The sequence below is a fragment of the Neofelis nebulosa genome, chromosome 2, assembly GCF_028018385.1.
Source record: "Neofelis nebulosa isolate mNeoNeb1 chromosome 2, mNeoNeb1.pri, whole genome shotgun sequence".
Taxonomy (NCBI): Eukaryota; Metazoa; Chordata; class Mammalia; order Carnivora; family Felidae; genus Neofelis; species Neofelis nebulosa.
In genome coordinates this window covers 140,215,946-140,221,621 of record NC_080783.1, presented here as the reverse complement: position 1 = coordinate 140,221,621, position 5,676 = coordinate 140,215,946, and the positions used below count along the sequence as shown (strand labels likewise).

The window sequence follows — 5,676 nt, the reverse complement described above, 5'->3', positions numbered from 1 at the left end:
GTCTAGAGTATTTGTGAGGGGCAGACTGGAAGGCTATTCATGTGTTCAATAACATGAATTTCCCCTCATAAAGGCTGGTCTTTACCACCACACCAAGTGGCCAATCTGCCACAAGCAGGTTGATATAACACCATTCCCCAGGAGACTGGTCTACTTCCTGGTGGCAGTTGATTGCAATAAACATTTCTATCACAGAACAGAAAGTGATTTGTCCTCACAGACATAAACATTATTTCAGATACAGAAATGCCTTTACCATCCATAGCATTTTTGTCAGTATAAAAATACCTTGTCTACAGCCATGGCATTCAACACAATATAACTTTACAACGGGTGACACATATTACAGCAAAAGATGTGTGGCAATGGACTTACGCCCACATAATTCACTAGCCTTACCATACTGCCCCATCACTGAGAAAGCAGGTGGCTAAACAGGATAGTAAGATGGCCTTTGGCATGGTTATGGAGTTAGCTAGTTAACACCATGAGAGGGTGGGGTCCTGGCATAAAGGATTAAGTATATTCTTAAGCCAGCAGCCAATACTTAGCACTTCTGCCCTATGGCCAGAATTAAAATATACAGGGATCAAATTATATAGGTGAGAATGGACCCTCTCGGTATTATATACCAATAAACTACCAGAGGAAGTTTTTCTTCCCTTCAAATTTGTTTTTTGGGAATGTTTGTGTCCAACAGAGGAACGCTGGTATCTAATACTTGGACCTGTGTATCTACCAAGATACATAGTCACAGTCCTGTTCAGCTAAAAGCTGATACTGTCTTCTGAAATTTGTGGACCCTTGTGTCATGTAACAAACAGACAAAAAGGGTATCACTGCATAGTCCACGATGACAGATCATGATTACAAGTGGAAACTGGGCTGCTGCCACCCAGTAGGTACAAACTATTACTGGAGGCAGAAAATTCACTAGGGCATCTTAGCATTCGCTGAACTCAGTAATTCTGAATTATGGCAAACTATGACAATCCAATAAAAATAGGATCAAGGACTCAGATCCTACAGGAATGGAGGCTTGGGTTACCCCACCAGGTAAAGAACACTATCCAGCTGCCATGGATAATAAGAGGAACATAAAATGCATTGTGAAAGAAGGCAGCTATCACTATCAACTTAAGCTTCATGTTCAGCTACAGAAGTAGAGTCTATAGCAGCTATGGTTTAAGTTAGTTAATTGTTTCCCTTACACTGTTTCCACCTCTGCTCCCATTTTCTTATATAAAGAAAAACAGTGGTAGCTAAACTTTTCAGATACGATTTTGACTGAATTAACATACTCCACAATCAGATATTAGCTTGGGGTAGTTTGGGTTTCCCCTGCAATGAGGAAACAAATCTTTTACCTAGACAAATGACAAGAGGATGCTGAAAGGCAAATGTGCTTGGTTATGCTGGGTATCTTGCATATAACCCTCATATCCTTGCTTCACCGTCCTACCTGGGCTGTATCCCGGGTATGCATTGCACCAACAAGCTCCTCTGCTGTTTTCATTTGGGTTGCAAATGGGCAGGGGTTTATGGGGGAAGCAGAGGCAAAATTTGGAACTTTTCTTTGTTTATCCCTTTTTGTGCCACAGTTTGTCAGGGTCTGTTTCTCTAAGGCCATCAGTCTTGTCCTGTGGCCTTTTCCTGTAGCTACAGCTCTCTCTCCATCTCCAGATTCTATTAAATCTTTTGCTCCCTTTTCCTTCAGGTCTGTAGATCACATTTAAATCTTATGCGTACATGGACAACTGATTTTAAGACATGTGAAGTATTGCTAAATAATGGGAGAAAGATGCTTTCTCAATCATGCTTCATTAATTAAACATCCATATGGAGAAAAATAAAACTTGACCCCTAACTCAAACCATATACACAAAAATTGATTCTAGGTGAGCTGTTGACCTAAACATCTACAATATAACATCACCAGGAGCTAGAAGTAGGGAGATATATTTTTAACCAAGTCACCAAGAAGCACTAACCAAAACATCAAATATCGAACTACATTAATATTAGGATTTTGTTCACCAAAAAAAAACATAAATAGAAAAAACAAAATTTATACCATGGAAGAAAACATTTTCAAAACATATAGCCAATGAAGGACTCTTATCTGAATATGTTAAAACTCCTACAAATCTAAGGAAAAAATAGATAACCCAATGGAAAAATAGGCAGGAGACCTAATAGGCACTTTTCAGAAGAGGCAACCTAAATGACAAATAATACAAAAAGAAGCTCAACTTTGCTCTGATAAATGCAAATTAAAACCATAATGTGGTAACACTGTACCCAAACTAGCAAGTCTAAAGTTTTCTTTGTTTAATAACAATACAAAGTTTTGGCAAGGAGACAGTTTGATGGAAAATACTGCTAATGGGAGTCTCAGCTGATATAATAACCACATTGAAAATTCTTTGGCTTTATCAACTAAAGCTGAGCAGACACAAACCTTATGTCCTGGCAGATCATTCCTATGTATAACCCATGACATAACTACATGCTTGTGTGCAACAACACATGTTCAAGAACATTAACGGCAGTGATTTTTTATAATATTCCAAAAACTGAAAATAACCAAATGTACCTAAATTGTGGTATAGTCACTCGATGGAATAGTATACATCAATGAAATGAAGAAACCACAGTTTCAGGGATGAATTTTATGAACATAAAATTGAGCAAGCCAGACAAGAATATATTCTACATGATTCCATTTGTTTGAAATTCAGAGAACATTTAACCTTAAACCATAATGTTTAAGAAGACAAGTTTGAAGTGTTTACCCTATGAGGCATGATAATGATTACCTTTAAATGACAGTGAAAAAAAAAATAAAATAAAAATTAAAAAAAAGGAAGCTAAAAAAAAATAAATTCTTACCAGAAATAATAATAAAAAAAAAATAAATGACAGTGATTAAAAAATGGTACCACTACTAAACTTACAGAAATAAAAAGTACCACAGTATAATCAATTGTATGCAAATAAATTAGATAATTTAAAGGAAATGGGCAAATTCCTAGAAACAATTACTGAAAACTCACTCAAAACGAAACTGAAAATTCGAGACCTCTAATTTGTAATTGTAATTTCAAAACTTCCCACAAAGCCAAGTCCAGAACCAGACTACTTCACTGACGAATTTTGGCAAACATTTAAATATGAATTAATACCAATCCCTCACAAACTTTTCCCAGAAGTCAACATTTTCCAACTCATTCTGTAAGTCCAGATATATAAAACCAACGATGTCACAAGAAAACGAAACCAGCACACATACTTTTTTATCCGTGAGCGAGGCACCACAAGGCGGAAACTGGCTGCTCAATCGAAGCCCCGAGAAGGCACGTCTTCTTTCCTCTGCGCAGGCTCGCCAGATCCGACGAGACCCCGCCTTCTCGCCCTGCCCTGCCCCGCCTTCTGACCCCACCTCACCCCGCCTTCTCGCCCCGCCCTTCCTCACCTTCTTGCCCGCCCTGCTCCTCTGCTCTCTGCAGCCTTGCAGGGCCAGGGACCCTGTGTAAGAATGTCTGATTGATTATGGGGTTGCAGAGAACAACTAATGTCACCAATCGAGCTCACCAGGTCCGTAGGAACAAGAGAGGTCAGGTAGGAGAGACCACAGGTGCCTTCCATGCTTGTGCAGTTTGGCTGACGGGCTTATGTGGAGCCGGGAAGACCACGGTGAACATGGCTTTGGAGGAGTATTTGGTTTGCCGTTGCATTCCATGCTGTGGCGACACTCATGGTGATAACGCTCGCTAAGCTCTCACTAGAAGTCTTGGCTTTAGTCCAAAGACAGAGAAGAGAATGTTCGATGCACTACAGAAGTTGGTGAACTGCAGATGCTAGCTTACTGTGCGTCACAAGTTTTCTATAGCCTAGTACTCAAGGATGCAACAATGCAAGGCAAATTCATGAGGGTTTACCTTTTTTTTTTTTTAATGTTTGTTCATGCTCCTGTGTGTGTTTGTTATGCAGAAATGTCAAAGGATTCTACAAAAAAGCACAGGGCTGGGGAAATTAAAGGCTTCACTGGCATTAATTCTGAATATAAAAAAAAACAGAGGCCCCTTAATTGATGCTGAAAACAGACTCCTGTGATATAAATGGCTGTGTCCAACAAGTTGTGGAACTTCTACAGGAACAGGATATTGTACCTGTGGATGCCCCTGACTAAGTAAAAGAACTGTATACGCCAGACAATAAACAATTTGGCAAAAACGTGTGTGGAAATATTACCAGTATTGAAAATTAATTAAATGGATATGTAGTGGGTGCTGGTTTTAGAAGAAGGTTGGGCAACCCTACTGAATGGCTCCATGAGAGACAGAGAGAGACAGAGACAGAGAGAGACAGAGATAGTGAGTCCTTTCAGTGCCTTCATTTAAATGGATGGGGGTATCATTAACTTGTCAGTGCCTATAGTTCTGACAACTAAGTCATGAAGATAAAGAGAAGCTGGATGATTGGTCTGCATTTGCTCTGACGTAGGAGGGCTGCTGTATGACTATTCTTCACAATCCAGAGTTTCTTAAGCACGAGAAGGAGGACTGTGGTGCCAGAGTGAGGAACAACATAGGAGAACCACCCCTACATCAAGATGGTTATGGAACAAGGAGATTGGTTGATTGGAGATCGTCAGGTCTTGAACTGACTTTATTGGGACGATGGTCTTGATTAACATAGTTTTACTCCTATTGGGCTATAGTAGATGTTAAATTTTTTAAATGCTGATGCTGTCATTGCATTTCAATTATGCAACCCAGTGTCTGCTAGGTTGAATCTAACTTCACGCAATGGACATGCTTTGTTAATGCAGGATACCTACAAGCAACTTCCAGAGAGTGGCTACAGGCACTCTGTCCTTCTACTTCACCCTCTTGGTGCCTGGACAAAGGACAATGATGCTCCTTTGATGTGTATGAAGCAGCATCATTCAGTGCTGGAGGAAGGAGTTCCATATCCTGAAACAACAGTAGTGTCCATCTTCCCACCTCCCACGATGTGTCCTGAGCCACCTGGAATCCAGTGGCATTGCAGAGCATGGATGGTTGCAGGAGACAAGTTTAACATTGTTGGACAAGAGCCTGCTGACATATCTCATTCAGAAACAGGGAAGAATCTTTATGAGACAACTCATAGCACCAAAGTGCTGACAATGACTCCTGGCCTAATGACCTTGGAAAGAGTTCCCTTCTGAGTTGCAGCCTACAACAAGAAAAAGAAGTGTTTGGACTACTATGACCCTGAACACCATGAAGACTTTGAATTTATTTCAGGAGCTTGAATGGGCAAACTTGCCAGGGAAGGCCAGAAACCTCCTGAAGGTTTCATGGCTCCCAAGACTTGGACTGTACTGATGCAATACTACAAATCTTTGGAGAAAGCTTGAGCTGTTAACCCAGTCACTCTACCCTTGATACTTCACTGAGTAACAACAGGGGACCACACAGTTACTGTTGGCATTTCTTTGAGGTAACATCTCTCTGGATGCACTTCCTAAAAACAGACCATTTTCCTTAACTAATATTAGTTTTTGTCTGCCTTATGAGTTCTTTCTGGACCGGTGTAACACACTACTGGTTTTAATATATCTTTCCCACTTATTATAGCTAATATTCCTATAATACAATTTTAAAATATTATCTTTTATATTATATT

General features: G+C 39.9%; 1 pseudogene; it reads left to right on the top strand.

The window, feature by feature from the left end:
- The first annotated feature begins 3,500 nt into the window (after positions 1–3,500).
- Positions 3,501–5,474, top strand: LOC131493366 (bifunctional 3'-phosphoadenosine 5'-phosphosulfate synthase 1-like; annotated as a pseudogene).
- Positions 5,475–5,676: the final 202 nt, after the last annotated feature.